At 42.7% G+C, this 17,781-nt stretch overlaps 1 long non-coding RNA gene and 1 pseudogene across 1 annotated transcript; both read left to right on the top strand.

Moving 5' to 3' along the window:
* The first annotated feature begins 1,200 nt into the window (after positions 1-1,200).
* Positions 1,201-4,625, top strand: LOC137978158 (uncharacterized). The gene is made up of 2 exons (XR_011118149.1): positions 1,201-1,375; positions 4,522-4,625. It is a non-coding gene; the product is annotated as an uncharacterized lncRNA (long non-coding RNA).
* A 10,559-nt stretch (positions 4,626-15,184) lies between these two features.
* Positions 15,185-16,204, top strand: LOC137969503 (52 kDa repressor of the inhibitor of the protein kinase-like; annotated as a pseudogene).
* Positions 16,205-17,781: the final 1,577 nt, after the last annotated feature.

Genomic DNA, 17,781 nt, shown 5'->3' with positions numbered 1-17,781 from the left:
GGAGAAATTTTACGCGACGGAAAAATCTCGAGAGAAGCCGAGGAAGGAGAAGAATGAGAAAATTTCAATGAAGAACACTTTAAAGCGGAGAGAAATGTAGCGAGAGACAAAACACATATTTACAACGGTTAGCTTTCAGGTAATGTTTTCCTTGCCGAGCTCCCTCTGTAGCTTCACTTTCTAATTAGGAAGATTTTTGCTGTTGTTCTACACTGAAGAGAGAGAGGTGTAAAGATAATCAGTCAAACGGAAAATGTTGTGAAAGAGATTGCTAAGGCAGGTAATTTCAGTTTTAGTTGTTGATTAAAGTTGTTGGTTATTGTTTGCAAGGCTGGTTTGTTTACTGCTATAAGCTCAGAGGTGTTTGATCACTGTAAACTGTATACACTAGAGTGGTTTTCAATTGAGTGTCGAAAGTAAGTAGCAAATTGTTTTGGTTTATGATTACTTCACTCAGTGATGGGTTCAAAGTTCTCGCGCCACTTTTTCAACCAATCAGAAGTGACACCAAACCAATCGTGGCTCGCGCGTACATATTTTCCCGCGCTTTCTGTCGGCTACGTGTATTAAATTACTTCGAGTTTTGGTTGGTTTACTGGATTGTCTCCGTCCTTTTGATTGGCCAAACTAATTACTTTGGTTTTGGTTTTACGACACTCAATTGAATCTCGCTCTAATGACGATTAATTTTGTACTTTATGCAGAAGCATAATTATTTCCACATACACTATATGCTTTCTGGGGTTAGAAACGGGAGCTCCGCTTTTAGGCTTGGCTAAATCTATATATTATTGTAACAGTACAAATAATGCCATTGTTACGTTTAATGGTAATGTAGTTACTTTCCAGTTGTATACTGCTCTATTTAATTGAAAATCTGAGAGACATATTTTACCCCTCACGCAATGAATGCGATACGTCAAAACACAAAATATTATAGACATGCGCAGTATGAATACGACTGATAAGGTCGGCTCAACGAGAATGCTATGGGGACTATGTTGTTTAATCTATTTAAAACGCGAAGTTTCAGCCACCGTTAAAGGCAAGGTTGAGAATGGTACATGATCGAAATATCTACCGTTTTCAATTTCCATTCTTTCCCTAAGTTTATACTGTACCTATTTTATTTACTTGAATGCGCACTGTTCGGTGCGTTGCTGCTTGAAGAAAAATTTCGCGACGGTGATGTTCAAGACCAGTCATTCAGTTTGTCAATGGGTCAACATTAGGAGTTCTGCGTTGTGTTCCTGTAAAGTTATTTCATTTTTCTTCACGCGCGCTCGAGGTAGCCAAACTGAGTTGTCAAGAATCGTGTCGTGCTGGAGAGCTGTTCGATCGAATTGAGGGAAGGCAACAGAAGATTGCAGGCAAGGTACGCAATGAGTTTTTCTAATTTTCAAACCTTGGCGACATACATAACACTAATAATACAATACAAGATACTAAACACTTAACTTATAAAAATGTTGTAAGGGTAAACACAATGAAAATCGGAAACCAGTGAACCTTGAGCACACAGTACACAGAATTTAGTAGTTTTATGCACCAAATCGCTCACTTAATTAGCTACATTTTGTACTTTGGCAAAACAATGTGGCAATTTCGATTCATCAACTACTAATGGGAACCTGTACTTCATAGCTTGTCAGGGTATATCATTACTGTTATTGTCACGCTCTTAGACAATTAAACTCAAAGAATGAAAAGGTTAAGGCAATGTAATTTCTCTATCTTTATTTGTTTGAAGTTTTTTTGGAATGTCAGGTCAATCAGCAAGGGCATGTCTGAAACCTCGTTCGTCTCACCTAACTTATATTGTGTATTTTTAAACACAATATTATTGCTGTCTTTTTTTAGGACAGTCAAATTATACAGGAATAAAATGGATCTGATCCATTAACAGATAATAAATCTACCATCCTGCACCTCATCTTAATAAAAAATTCGTAACATCAAATAAAATATTGTTCACGGTTTTTGGTACCTACTAATATTTACAACTGACATCAACTTCATAATTAAACCCTGGGTAGTTGAAAGCTGTGTCCATTTTTTTGGTTAATATCACTTGAAATAAATGAAAACTCTTGAAAACTCTTTTTGCCTTTACTTTACATGCATTCGGGTAAAAAATATTCCTGTCACTAAAGTTATTCTTTTGGCTTTTACAGTCAAAAGTGATCTATACCAAACTTTTGTTAGGTGCAATTCATTTATCTTACACCAAACATTCTTGGAAAACAGCACCTAACGACAATATCCGTGGTTTATTTAGGGTAATTTATCCTAAAATGTTCACTAACCAATCAAGGGCTCATGCTACCAAGAGCAAACACAGGCTGTGTGTGATTTGCTGTATTTCAAAGAAAAGTGACTTCATTTTAAGCTTTAACACTTAAACTCAAAAAAAAATTTAAAGTCATTCTTTCAATGACATAACATTTTCTGGGTTTTGCTAAAAGCAGGCCCGCGGCCCACTGCCCGCCATGGCCCAGCGGCCTGCGGCCCATGGCCTGCGAAGGCCCGGCGGCCCGGAAGTCCGGTAGCCCAGTCCTGATTTTCCACAGTTTTTTTGTCCAGCGGTAAATCCACGCGCATGCACAGGTCTGCATCGGGTTTGGGCGTGCAAAATGGACGACGGTGAGTTTGAATTCGTTTACCATTTTAATCATTTGAATTCATTGTTTCTGTTTGCTGTTGTAAACAGACGAAAACAACAGAGAATGACAACGTTTTTCACTTAGCAACATGCAACGAAAGAAAGGATCGAAAAGGATTGAAACGATTATTAAACTGGTAAACGAATTCAAACTCACCGTCTTTCATTTGCGCGCCCATACCCGATCCAAATCTGTGCATGCGCTTGGATTTACCGATGGACAACAAAACTGTGTAGGCCTCCGGGCCGCCGGGCCGTGGCGGGCCGTGGACTGCAGGCCGCTGGGCCGCGGGCCTGCTTTTAGCAAAACCCAACATTTTCTTACACATCTTTATATTCAGTTAAGGTTTCTTGTTGTAGCATGAGTCATGACTGTGATTTCTGCCTACTGAAACTGGGACCATGGATTCATTCGTTACAATTACAGAAAATCTATGTCACCTATGACCAATATTTCTGAGACTGAAATGATCATTCAAAGTCCTATTTGTAACTTCTGGCATTTGAATGGTCTGAGTCTTTAAGATTTCTGGAAATCTTTCAAAAAAAAACGAATCAGCTGAAACAACAAAGCAACGCAAATCCATGTAGGAAACAACTGATTGTTTTCAAATACTGTATGCTGTGATGTAATGTAAAAAAATTCATAGCTTTATTTCAGCAATAAACTAGGGAAGTTTCAATGAAAATTCTTAACCCTGTTAAAAGTTAAAAAATACTGGTCACATGTGAGGAAGATTGACTATAAATTGACTTTAACCTTTCCAAATGTAAGTTACTTCCCCCTTTTTGATGAGCCACCCCTCAGTCAGGTCTTATTCTTCATGAACAGAGACAGATGTTATGGACATATCCATGGGGACATCCAAAGTGGACACAGAATTAACTGATGAGGTTGGGAAGATACGCGGAAGATTTTTGATGCACTTCTGGAATTCCACTGGTAAGTCATGTGTTGAAAGCTCCTCACCATAATCCCACACCGTAAGTGCTGCAAGGTGCATTAGAGGTGGCACCTGTCCAGTGTCTCTATGCCATCCAATTGTTGTAGGCCTGAATGACCTCTGTTCTTCCAGATTTACAGTTCCTTTTGTTGAAGCTTTCCACTGAAGTTCAAGCTTACGACCCTCAGCTTTAAGAGACTGGATTGTCAGTGATGTGTCTTTGTTCAGTTTCTTTTCCTCCCAAGCTTTAGGATAGACATCCTTTCCTCTAAGTGGGGCACTGACTGCACTACCTTTTCTGATGTTGTTGATCTTTTTTCTTGCCTCTTGGAGAAGCTCTGTGGTCAGTAGTTGCCCATAGTCATTCATTCTCTGTTCATGTGTCTGCCTTGCTGTCTCAGTGGTCCTACCATTAGTTTTACCACTGTGAATAGTGTTCTCGACAAATGTTACAGAGGTCTTTTTTGATAGTTCTGACAGGTTGTCATGAAGATAAAGTTGGGATAGATTAAACTGTCTTTCAGCAATGACATTGTTCACAGGGATGCTAAAAATGTGCTTGGCATAAAATTCAAAAAGGTGTGGTGTGGTGTCTTTGTTAATAAGACAGCTTTCAGGTGATGTTGCCATTGCTTTAATCTCAGTTAGAAGTTGAGGTTTCTGCAGCTCCCAAATATTGGCCCATTTAACCAGCCCATTTCTGTCCTTTGACACCAATCTCTGAAGATCCTGTCCATAAACTTTTACATTGTTTTCAGATGCGTTTCCTTGATTGCTTTCAGTGGATACAAATTGTATGTCAAGGACCTTCAAAGCAGATGACCAGAATGGACTTTGGAATCTTTGATCAGCTCCCATTCCAAACAGCTTGGGAAAGGATAACCACTCAGCACCATGTTCTTTAATTACTTTCAGGGCTTCTTGCAACATGGGCCTCTGCACTTCCTGGTAAAAGTGTTTAATAGCGGCTGGATCTTTCAAAGATAATTGCACTTGCTCTTCTGTTAAAGGAAAATACAGTGATGGACACAGTAACATTTGACTGAGTGTTTCATTGTCCTTGAGAACAGTTGCAGGCCATAGTCGTGCCAGATAGCCACTGGAAAAACCAAGTTCCTCGTCACTTGCTTGTGATGAATTAAGAGATGGGATAATGAACTTGTCAAGAAATTCAAATAAGAATTTAATTTGCACTTAGATCATTGGGCAGGAGCTCAGCTTGAGGACATTTTGCCAGACTGATGAGTGGTTATCTGACTTTGGCATCCTTTCTAGTATACGCTCTGCAAGCTGAAGACAGGCTTTTCCATACTTGAAATACCATTGCAGCATATCATGGTAATATGTCCACCTTGTGTCAATAAAGGACTGTGGAAGGGGTAGCTCTTTACTTAAAATTCCCAGTGAAACATACATTGCCTTGTACTAACTTGGGCGTTCATGGTGGAGCCAGGATATCTTGTATAATAATTGCAATATGTGGTTGTTGTTCATATCACCCTTTGCCCCAAACCCAGCTTGGCACATTCTTCGCAACATTATATTAAGTATGTGTGGGTAACAGCCCACAAAAAACATTTCCCTGCCAAATAGTTTGGAGTTGTTTGCAATCAATCCATTTGATTTACCCTTTTGGGTAGAGGCATTGTCCCCAACTAACCCTGAGACATTTGATATACCAAATGTGTCATGAACAATGTGGAAATCGACATCTGACTGCCTTTTATAGGCAAGGGCCACTTCCAGTCCAGGTGGAAACCACAGAAAACCTGGAAGAAAAAGGAGGAAACCAGCAAAAAATAAACACTGCTGATGATATCATGCCAAAAGTTCACATGTTACAGGTAATTCAATTTGAAGACTTTATCCCTACACTAATAGCTTACCTTGTTGCACAAACAAGTTGCTTCAAAAGCGGTAGGCTGGGAAAATTTACTAATTGTTGGCAAAAAATCACCTCAGACACTGAGATTCTTCAAATGGTGTCAGGGCAATACCTTGAATCTATCACTAAGCCTTGTCAAACACACCCCCTGCAATGAAATGTTTTAGTGCTGAAGAAAATGATATCATTTCTAAAGAGGTTGCTAACCTGCTTCAGAAGGGAGTTATTGTTGAAACCAGTCAAAGAACCAGGGGAGTTTATCTCTTCTGTTTTTGTACGACCCAAAAAAGACGGATCCCACAGAATGATCCTCAATCTTAAAAACCTGAACAAGCATGTGCAATACAACCACTTTAAAATGGACACACTTCAAAGTGTAATAAGCCTCATGACGCCTAACTGCTTCATGTCCTCTGTTGACAATAAGAACGCGTATTATTACTCTGTCCCTGTTGCGGTTGCACACCAGAAGTACCTTAAGTTTGAATGGGGTGGTAAATTGTATCAGTTTACCTACTTTCCTAATGGTTTAGCTTTCTATCCAAGGACGTTTACTAAACTTATGAAGCCAGCCTATGCTGTTTTGAATGAAGGGGGTAGTTTCTACAGAAACTGTGGTGCTGCGTCGGTGGGGAAGTAGTATACAACAATTTGGTTTTATCAACGGAGTTGATAATGTAAATTGGCCACCGCACAGAGATTCTAAAAGCTGACGTTTCGAGCGTTAGCCTTTCGTCAGAGCGATTCGCTCTGACGAAGGGCTAACGCGGCAACGGTCATACGCACAATGTGATGAAGCTTCCCAAGCGAATGAGGAGATGAGCGAACAAGGAATAATCGAGCGCTCACTTAGCCCCAGGGCATTGCCGGTTGTCTTGGTAAAAAAGAAGGACGGGTCAACGAGGTTCTACGTGAACTACGGGAAATTAAATGACCTCACCAAGAAGGACTCCTACCCTCTACCAAGGATAGACAACACCCACTATGAACTTTCTGTTTCTTCCTGGATTTCAACCTTAGATATCAAAAGTTGGTACTGGCAAGTGGAAATAGCGGAGGACCATGAAAACACAGAATTCAGCACAGGGAACGGTCTTTAGCAGTTAAATGTCATGCCCTTCGGCCTTTGCAATGCCCCAGCAACCTTCGAACACTTGATGGAAAGTGCCCTTGGGGACCTTCGATCCCTGATGTACCTTGATGACATCATTGTACATGCCTCAACTTTCGATAAAGGACTGGAACGCTTAAGATTACAGTAGTATATTAGGGATGATTCGACCCCTTTTTTCCGCAAAGGGGTTTGAGGAGCATTGCTAGGGGCGTTGTTAAGGACGCGTTGAAATGGTGGCATCTGATTGGTTCGAGGTATAGGGGTAGGTAATTAGGATTATCAAAGCTCTAACACTTTGAATAATTATCCAGCTGGCTCCTGATTGGTCGAGAGAAGATTTGATTGACAGAACGTGGGAATTTTTCAGGGGCGTGGTCGTGAGCATTTCGTGCGACTCGTTTTTGTAGAGGTTTAAACGGGCGAACCCGTTTTAGGCGTTGAGGGCGTTTCTTTAGGCGTTTTCTTAGGTCCCAGACCCCACTGGGACATCTCTCCCCAATAAGGAAGAAAAGCTCCCAGACCCCCTCGCACAAAAGCACAAAACACACAAGAAAATCCAAATAAAACATATTTAAATGATTATTTACAAAATCTACATAAGAGGATGGTGCCCCGCATATGCAACCTAGTTTATTTTTACTATGGGAAAGGCTGATTTGGATGTGGCTCGTCAATGAGAGGATCCAGAACACAATCCCATCGATCCAGAACGCAGGTTTCATTCTTGTGTTCAATAGACGGAGCGAGCTCGCATCCCAGCGCGGAGATTTGTACATGCCCACACCTAAAACGAGACTTGAATGCAATATATATGTGATAAAAGTCTCAACTTCTATCACTTGTGGTAAAAAAAATGATAAATTTACAGCCCAATTGGACATGATCGGGCGCCATCTTGAAATGCCCGCCACTTGTCATCAGGACTCCGCGGCCCTAGGGGTGAAACCAGTCATTTCGCCCTCTTCATTTGCATATTTTGGGTCCATATTTACCCAGGACGAACCCAAAACGCCCTCAGAATGTTTTCGATACGTCGCTCGTGCTCGTCCTCCTTTCAGGCCTTCGTCCGAGCTCGATTCGCCCATATGTGATTTAAGACGATCGCTGCCGTATAAGCGACCACCTCATTCCTTGGAAGTGTCCGGAGACGTTCGGAGCGTGGAACAGGTTTACTGAGGGGTACTTGCAGTTACTCCCTCAATTTGAGTTACTCAGGGTTGCTCGGAGTTAGTCATCGGTTGCTCATTTTACTCATGAGTTGCTTGGAGTTACTCCCTTATTTGAGTAATACGCGTTTCCTGGAGCACTTGTTTGGTGTCCCTTGATTGAACAAAGCCGACTTTTTACCGTTCTGTTCCTGAAGTTTGCACCGCCCTGCACAGCGCTTGCTTAAAAATTGACCACGTTGGTATTTTTGAAAAAGAAAGACACGAGTTAAATCAACGTGGTTGTTTTTATTACTTTATTCGAGACCATTCGTAACACCCTATGTTCAAAGGGAGTCTTGGTTTACTCAGCAAGGGTTTCATTCGGTTTGAAGTGTACGGACTCTGTCTCGTCCGTTGAGCAAAGTGGGATCTCTCTGAGCTTGTTCTTCTTTTGCCGATGGCGTAGGTTTTGTCTCTCCCTGATTTTGTTCTTATTTTTGTGATAGTACTGTTTGGCATACGCCTGACATCGGGCTTTGTTTCTGTGGTAGTATTGTCTCCTCTTCCCTTTAATCTTGTCCTCCTCTCGGCAGGCGAGGATCGTTCCTACTGTCATTTCATCCACTGGCTTCAGTGGGTTTGCCTTCGTATTTCCAACGAATATTTCCTTTGGGATGGTGTCTTTAACCCCGTCTGGTTCATTCACCTGGCTAGACTGTCGCATTGGTTCTGTGTTTGCAACAGTCACCACACAGGGTGTCTCCACGGTATGGGTTCGCCTTGTCACAAGCAGAGGTTGTGTCATGTTCGTTTCTCCTGCTCTCTTTTGATCTCCCTCCATCTCTTCTTTTGCTCCTTAACCTTGTCCGGGTTTTTGGTTCGCCATCTTCTGAGTTGCTCGCCCCTGTTCCCTTTCTGGATTTTCACTTTTCGCTTCAACCTTTCGATCTCTTGAACCAGTGCTGCGCATATTGCCTCCATGTCTTGTTGATACACTCTTTGGTAGATGGCACGCACTTCACCAGGTCAACAAAAGCAACCGGACCTCAATCAGAAGATGTTGTCCTTCTCGGTAGCTTCTCGTTTATGATGATCTTAGCCACAGTTTCACCCTTTTATCGGTTCGCGCAAGAGTAAACTTAGGCTACACCTAGGATCTCTCACCCTTACCATCAGTGTGCTCCCTATTCATTTTGGGGGAGTAACTCCAAGGGCTGATGAGTAACTCATAGTTACTCATTCTGAGTCACTCGCCCCGTGACCCACAATGAGTATTTTGGGGGAGTAACTCCAAGGGCTGATGAGTAACTCATGATTACTCATTCTGAGTCACTCGCCCCGTGACTCGCAATGGGTATAAAAGCAAACGTCAAACTCGTGATGCTCATTTGGAGAAACCCCTTTGAGTGAGTGTATGGCACATCTCTGCCGCTAATGCAACAAACCGTTTAGTCGAGCTTATAACAGAGACCTTCACTAGAGGCGAGGTTATTGGAAACGCATAAACCAGGAGCCTGTGGGAGACACAACAATGGGGGATATACTTGAGGAAGTACCACTCCATGCTCCCTCGTCGGAAGAAGGAAGTGAAGAAGATGAGGAGCAAAACCAAGATAAAGAGGAAGAAAAGACTCGGAGTCGGACATTGGTCATCGAGTCTGAGGATGAAGACGTTAGTGACAGAGAAATGAATGACTAAGATCCCTGGGAAACTCTGCGCGAAGAGGTGGAAGAGTCACTGAGTTCAACCTATGACAAAAAAGTCAACACGTTCTTGAAGGAGGGGGTCTCTGAAACGATAGCTGAGGCCAAAGCTTTCAATGCCCTGTTACCCGTTTACAGAAGAAAGTTGCGAGGGCTGTACTTGCACTCCATCTCCAGTGGTTTGAACGTCTAGAGCATGATCCAATAACGTTATGAAAACCCGACATCATTTCATGTAGGAGGATTCAATGGATGTTGAAGCATCTACAGACGCAGCTGTGGAGAGACGGAAATTCTTATTGAACAGGATGTTCCAACGGCATCCCATCCCAACGCAAGATGAAGAAGAAGAAGAAAATGATAATGACAACTGAACGATTTTTTATGTTTACAAACAAGGTTGTTTGTGCTACTGTGCGTTATGTTGCGACCCTCCTCTGACTTCCTTCGCCATATCCATTCAGACTGTATGGGTGCATTTGTGTCGGGGTACCAGTACATGGGACCAGGGACGCATTTGAAAAAGAGACTCAAGCATGGCTATCCGGGCATCAATCGGCTGGACAAGATTGCCAAACAACAAGGTCAAGAATTTACAAGAAAAATGGAAAGCCGAAGCGAAAATGGTGAGGGCGATCAGTAATCTCCCCGGCAACTAAATCTGGACCGAAGCCATCGTCAAGAGAATCATGCAAGCCAAACAAGGCTGACTCACGTTGTTGTTGTTGTTGTTACAAACATTAAAAAACAAAGTTCTTGACTTCCATGTGTCTGGTGTTTACTTACTAAAATTTTCTTCCGCAACGCAATGTATTTACAAATGTTCCTGAGGTTGGCAACGCTCAGCTCTGCAATAAGGGTATTTCCAAGGGTCCTGGTTCCGTAATAGGTCATGTGGACTGACTGACCACATCATCTCAAGTCCACCATTCTTTTTTTTCCGTGGAGCAGGCTGTGTTGTGCGATGGTAGCGAGGATAACTAGTGAGGGCGGGTCTGTCTCGATGATGGACAAGCAGATGACACATTGGCTTTCTTCTTCCACCTTTTTTTTTTCTGCTACTTTCTTGACAAAATCTCGTCATTTGACGAGTCGTCTCTTTAGCCATCTGGTCAGGATCATGACAAACTAAGAAATGGGCTCCAAACGACTCTTTCTGGCCTTTAGGACGCATCAGACCACTAAGGTCGCGACAGGACACCTTTCCTTGGGGGGTACCCCCCATCCCCACGGACGAACGTTCAATCGTCAAGGCAACTTCCATCGACACGTCCACAACTGTCGACAGCGCTGACAAGACTAGTCCGACGACGATACACCACCCGCCAAGCAGCGCCGTCACGAGTGTCCGGAATGTGGGCGTACGTTCGACCAAGCCATCAGTCTAGAACGACACCAGGTCCAGATCCACCAGCCTACGCGGTGTACTTTCCTGCGGTGAAAAGGTTCTTGGAACCCGTGCACTGACGGCCTACCGTTCGAGTGTGATCAGTGTGAGTGAACCTTTGCTCGTTTGAACGATCTCACGTGTCACCAAACCGCAAAACATCGTGCGGCACCGAGACAGAGCGATGGTGGTGCAGCAGCAGCAGCAGCAGCCCCTGTGAACGATCCCCCTAACTGGAGAGCCATGGCGGATCCTTTACGCTTTACATCCCTCTCAGAGGTAGAACGCAGTCCCCTTCCCATCTACCAACAAAAATGGGCACAAATCCGCACACAGTTTCGTCGCAACAACCGTCTTCACGATTGGTACAACTTTCGCTTGCGCGATCTGCAACCAGCGACGATAGAGACCCATTTGAATGAGATCTTTCGGGATCAGCAAACTGTTTTTAAAATGAACTTGTCTTTTGGTTTTCTGTTGCGGAACCAAGAGGCAGGGGACTTGAAGTATTATCATGCCTCTGCTAACAATCATCTGGCCTTTGCTGAACCCTTTGTCATCGCACGGGAAGCAGACCTGCAGCAAGTATGCGAGACCCTGAACAACCTGGATGTCTTGGAGTGGGTGCGACAGAAACGCGACCATAGCAAGTGGATGGTGAAACAGTTCACCAACATCGTCTTTTACGTCAACAACCTGCACGGACATCCATCATTTGCGGTCGAGAACTCCCGCCCTATTTGAAATATAACCGGGAACTCCAAGGCTTGGTTCGGAATGACCGGGATGGAACGTTATACCAGGAAAACTTGTGTTTCTTCCGAGCACTGGCCCTCAGCAATGGGTGTACACTCCGCAATTTGGAAAAGACCGCCAAGGACACTTTTGAAACGTATCGTGCCGCCCATCTGGTCGATCAAAATCTCCAAATGTTTAAAGGAGTACAACTGGACGACCTGTTCAATCTCGAACGCTTGTTCAAAAAGAACATTTTTGTGTTTGCGTTGGGCCGCACACGCAGAAGGGGAGGAGAGAGAAGTGGATGAGGTAGAAGAGGAGACGGAGGATGAGATCACGGTGCGCTTGATTAATCGCTCCCTTGGTCAGTACGAGGATACGGTCTACTTGAACTTATACGAGAGTCATTCTTCGTACATTTGTGACATGAGCAAGTGCTCCCACTCACACCAATGTGCTCGCTATGGTAAATTTTGGAAGACGGGCTTCCGGTTAAATCGACACGAAAAGAACCTGTGAGGGGACCGTCGTCTAAAAGTTCCCTGGGGGTGTGTATCGACCTGCTCCATCTCTCTTTGAATTTGAACAGTTGGAAGAACAAGGGATCGTGGTGCTCGATCATATCTCAAGTACTTCCCTTATTGGGCGACGTACGACATCCAAGCCAAGACCTGAACAATACGGATAAAATTAGAATGGACGGGAAAACACATTCCTGTCCCCAAGTTTACTGAGCCCGTGTGTCTGATCAGTAACGGTGATCCTCATGACCTGATGCAACGAATGATGGCACACCTTGAGAACATCAGTGCAGCGGCTGAGACCAATCTCATGGCAGATCCTGAGATGGAAGCTCTTTTCGAGTCCATCGAGCGGAAGCTAGAAGAGGAGGAGGACGAGGAAAACGGCTCCCGCGAAGAAAAAGCCTGTGCCTCCCCTGTTCAAACTGAAAGCGAGACTCGAGGCGCATTTGGCTTAGCTTCCTGTCATCGGGTTCAACTCAGCCAAGTATGCCATCAACACCTTGAAAGAGTTTCTGATGCCAATCCTGGCGCACGAGAGCGAGCTGAAGTTCACCATTAAAAGGACCAATAACTTTATGTGTCTCTCCACGACCCATCTACGTTTCTTCGATGTACTCAATTTCTTAGCACCGGGGCTTCAGTTACGATGCTTTCTTGAAAGCCTACGGGTGTACACTGACCAAAGGTTTCTTCCCGTACGAGTGGTTTGACTCTTTAGACAAGTCGAAACAGACGTGCCTACCACCTCACGAGGCGTTTCATTCCACCTTACGCAATGAAAACTTCACCGACGAGGAGTATCTTTACTGTCAACGGGTCTGCGACTTCCTCGAGTGGTACAACAACCGCGACGTCGAACCGTTCTGCGAGGTTAGTATAATAAGACTGTTTGCTGCTGGCAATGGCCCTGGCAACTTTATTTCTCAGGAGCCTCTATATAGGCTGTGGTCATTCGAAGAAGATGCTTGTTGGCACTGAATAATAAGGTCCTTTATATGTGAGGTCATCCATGGTTTGTCGTTGGAATGAGACCGAACCATTTTAAGAGGGAAGAAAAGATCAAGAGTAGAGTTCACTTTAGCATTGAAAGCAAGGACACAGTCAGAGATAGATTTGTGAGAAAAAACATCAGCCCAGTCTTGAGCACCCACCTCCCAAAGGCAAACGCAGACTCTGTCATCCTACGCAAAGGAAACTTTTTGGCAGTAAAGCGAGTAGCTTTGGAACCACATACACGGTTCGGTTGCCAAAATGCAATGGAGTGATCTGAAGAACCTAGAGGAGCTTTACATTCAGGAGAAAAATAAAATTGACATGAATTACTAATAATCAAATCTAAAATACTATCACTTCTAGTAGGGTTGTCAACGACCTGAACTAAACGTTGCTGACTACAGAAATAAGAGATACCGAAGTTATTAAAATCACCTAAAACAATTATACCGCAGTCAGGATACTGGCCACGGATAGAGTCCACAGAGTCACTGAGGTATGAAAATAAATAATTTTGAACCGGCGAGTTAGGAGGATTGTAAACAACAGCGAAATAAATACTTTTCACGGATCTTGGAAGAAGATGGGGACGCAAACTCAGCCACAGGCATTGGAAGTCGGGATTGTCCAGGTTTTCAAGGCGCTTGCATGGAAATGAAGAGCTGACAAAAGCAGCAACAGTCGATGAACTTCATAACCGCCAATGCCAACGGCAGAATCCGGCAAATCAGCATGAAACTAAGACTCGGTGACAGCAACAAAATCAACAGTATGGAGAAAAAGCGAACCACGAAGTTCGTCGATTTTTGGGAAAATAAATGAGTCTACAATAGTTGATAATGTCTGGTGTGTCGACGATTTAACATAACGGCAAAGTTACGTATGAAAACATTTTATTGCAGAGACATGTACCTGCACGTTTTTTAAAATAAAAATTGTGCTTTAGGAAATATAAGGCTAATGTATTCATTATCAGAAAGCAAATCAGAAGGCAAAGGCTGATTTGTTCCGTGTCATGGTATGCGTGTCTTATCAAAAGCAATGCGAAAAAGGTTATTTCAAATTATACCATGCTGTATTTTGATAGATTTGAATGATGTCTTCTGCTGATTCGCGGAAACGACCTGATCTCGGAGAACAGTCAAGCCTACTAACCATTTATGGCTCCAGGCCCAACAAGAAAAAATGCACTACTATTGTTACAACAGCTGACAGCTGCCATATGGAGCCAGATATCAGCATGAGTAACGCAGACCTCCTGGAGAATGCTGTTGCACGGGTACTAAACCAACCTAACAGGAACAGGGTCAGCGGATGTGAGGTGTTGCCAACATGCCAATCTCTTAGGTCTGAAGATAGTCAAGAGGTCGTACAACCCCTGACCATTGACATAATAAATGTAATTTGTCTGCCTAGTCAGGATAGCAAGGGAGCAACTTGGTCTCGTTGTACGGTACCTACACGATGGCGCATCTGTTGAGTGATTAGTGGAATACATTGAGTGCGAGACCTGTACTGGGGTAGCCATATGTAACCAAATTGTGCAAGCAGTGGCCAACCTAGGACTGGATCCTAAAATGTGCAGGGCTCAGACTTGACATGATGGGGCTGGTGACATTGCGGGATCCCAGAATGGGTGCGCCAAGCATTTTCAAGAGGTTTCCGCACGAGCAGTGTATTTTCATTGTGCCAGCCATGAACTGAATTTGGCTCTTGATCTTCTTCAGGTATTCGCCAAAGCGGCAACGAGAGTTCGAACAATGCATTGTCAGTGCCAGTGATGGTGAAGACAGTATCCATGAAAGTGAATGTAACATTGACAGGGATTCGGCTACCACAGAGGATGATAGTGATTCCCAGGACGATGAATATGAAAATGGCGAGGAACAGAGTAGTGACATGGAGGATGAAGATATCGTTGAACCAGATAATCGAAGGTGAAGGCAGCCAAACTTAAGATCAAGCCAAGACAAGATGTGAGACAAGATGGGTGGAACGACACACGGCATTCCAAGACTTTGAAGATCTCTATAAACCCCTGCTGTTGTGTCCGGAGAGTATTTGCCTTAACAAAAATGGAAAGAAATGGATGCAAAATCCAAGACCGAGCCACAGGGACTGTTCCATCAGGTCAAGAGCGCTGTTTTCATTGCTGCTTTCTACACTGCGAAACATCTTTTTGGATACACCTTAGGACTTAGCTGTTCGTTGCAGGGTTCAACACGTGATGATACTGAGGCGTACAAGCATATAACAGTTGTGAAAGATCAGCTGCAAGATATAAGCAATAATACATAAACAGTATTCTTCTCTTCAGTGTATGAAAAGATTAAGAAGATGGCTAAGATAGCAGACATAAGGATGACTATCCCCCGAACTTGTGGTAGGCAAACAACACTAATGCCAAGACACCAGTCGCATACTTTCGGCGCTTGTTATTTGATCACTTCCTTGACAACCTGCTGCAGCAATTAGAAACCCGCTTTAATGGACTATCAGAAGCAGCATTGCTTGGACTGCTACTGATACCTGCCAACTTGCAAAAGCTTCAAAGCTCTTTTCAAGAGAAAGTTATTCGTCACTTTTTGCCCGATCTGCCATCCCCAAGCATTGCGTCTCAGGAGCTAGAGCTGTGGAAGCGCTTTTGGTATGGTAATTTCATTTCAAATTTACTAAAAATACACCATAGTTTCGCTAATTTTATCTGCACTCATGTACATGGTTATGAAACGCTTTTTCACTGATACGCGAAAGAAAACATTTGTGTTTTGAAATATATGTAAGTGGTTGCTTTCATTTTCAGGATCAATAGCGTCGAAAAACCCTCCATTCTACAAGAAGACAACAAAGACCTATACCCCAATATCCACACAATTTTGCGGCTCCTAATGATTGCCGCTGTAACAAGTGCAACTGTGAAACGTAGCAACTCGTCGCTGTGCTTTTTAAAAAAGTGGTTTTAGAAGTACCATAAGAGAAGACCGCCTTAACGGACTGTTACTGCTCTTTATTCGCAAAGACGCAGCTCTGTATTATGATGCAATTATGGACGACTATGCCAAGCACAACCATGGAAGGATGACATTTGTCAATCCCCTGCAATGAATTTTATTATGGTTGATATGCATATCCTTTGTTAAAATATTTGTTAAAAGTCTTTTTAGAATGTTCGAAGCCTACATTTTTAGTCCCCAAAGACTCAAACAAACTGAATTTGAATTTTTTTCAGGGAGACAATGTTACCGCCTTTAGCGGGAGGCTGTGCTCTCGCCGCAATCGCTTCGGCCCCTGCTAGCATCATAAAGTGTTAATTACTTTTTTGACCACAACAAAACCTGTAGTTTCTTAAATATTTCAGCATTACATGTTTATTTATTCATTTATTTGCCACAGAAAAAAGAAAAAAAGAAATAAGATACAAATATGAACAATCAAAAAAGAGAAGATAGAAAGAAAATAACTGAATTACATTGGTGGCGAGGAGGCCTAAAAGAAACTACTGTATAAATTAGTCCTCCCCAAGTAAAACATCTAAATACAATACAACCTTTATTTATACCTCTATGTATACATGAAACTACGCTACCTATCTATGATAAACACAGAACATCCGAACTACACTACACATCCAAGCTATACGCACTATTCATATTTCAACATATTACAATACTACAATATCAGTTTAAGTTGGGAGTTGGAGGTGATAGCTCATGCTCCATTATGGGTAAGAAGTGATACCATTTTTTATTATGAAAGTGAAGTTTGTTTATTTTCCTCGCAATGAAACGCTCGATTTGGTGCGTTGTTTTGCATTTTGATATTAACAGGGCAATAGTAGGAAACGTTTTGCTTAATTTCGAGCGAAAATTTTAAGGTATTTGCTCTCAAGTATAATGTAGTTAACTAGAATATTGTCAGCATCATTATCCGCAGAAAAAAGCCCAAATGAAATATCTTTAATATGGAAGTTTTTAGAGATTAACATTTGTGATTTGAGGAGAATGTTTAGCTCATTCCAAAAGGTGCTAACCTCACTCACACACTCACTCACGCAAAAAATCAAAGCCAATTTTTTGATGTATTAAATAATGACGAAACTATACGAATGCACTCTACAGGCAATACATCAAGCCAACTACACATTAAGAATGCTCGTTCCTCCATAAAGAAACAGCTTAAAAAGGACTACATTCGAAATTGGCTGAAGGCTCGCAACAACACTTCCGAAGGCTTTAGAGAGAAATTTACACACAAAGAAGTCAAATTCGACTACCAATTGGAAGACTATCTCAAAACTATCAGAAACCCAGCACATAGAATAAGTGTGACAAAATTGCGTCTGGGGGTTCATTGCTTGCGAATACAGACTGGGAAATACGAAAATAGAGTGCACCTATCCCAGTAGATGGAAGAACGTGTCTAGTCTGCAATAGAGGCTATATAGAAGACGAGCGGCACTTCTTGATGTATTGCCCAGGGTACAATAACATTAAAAATGAGCTCCATTCTCTCCTTTCAACACACGATGTTGTTTTCAAAAGCCCTAATGATGAGGATAAAATACGGTATTTACTTACCCTAGAAAACGAAAGCACTTCAAAGATAGCAGGTAAATACACATATTTAATGTTTCAGAAGAGAAAAGACTTCCTAAATGCAAAATAATTAAAATAATAATTTTA

Source organism: Montipora foliosa, chromosome 1, assembly GCF_036669935.1.
Source record: "Montipora foliosa isolate CH-2021 chromosome 1, ASM3666993v2, whole genome shotgun sequence".
Lineage (NCBI taxonomy): Eukaryota > Metazoa > Cnidaria > Anthozoa > Scleractinia > Acroporidae > Montipora > Montipora foliosa.
The sequence above is the reverse complement of the archived record's forward strand: the minus strand, read 5'-3'. Positions and strand labels throughout refer to the sequence as shown.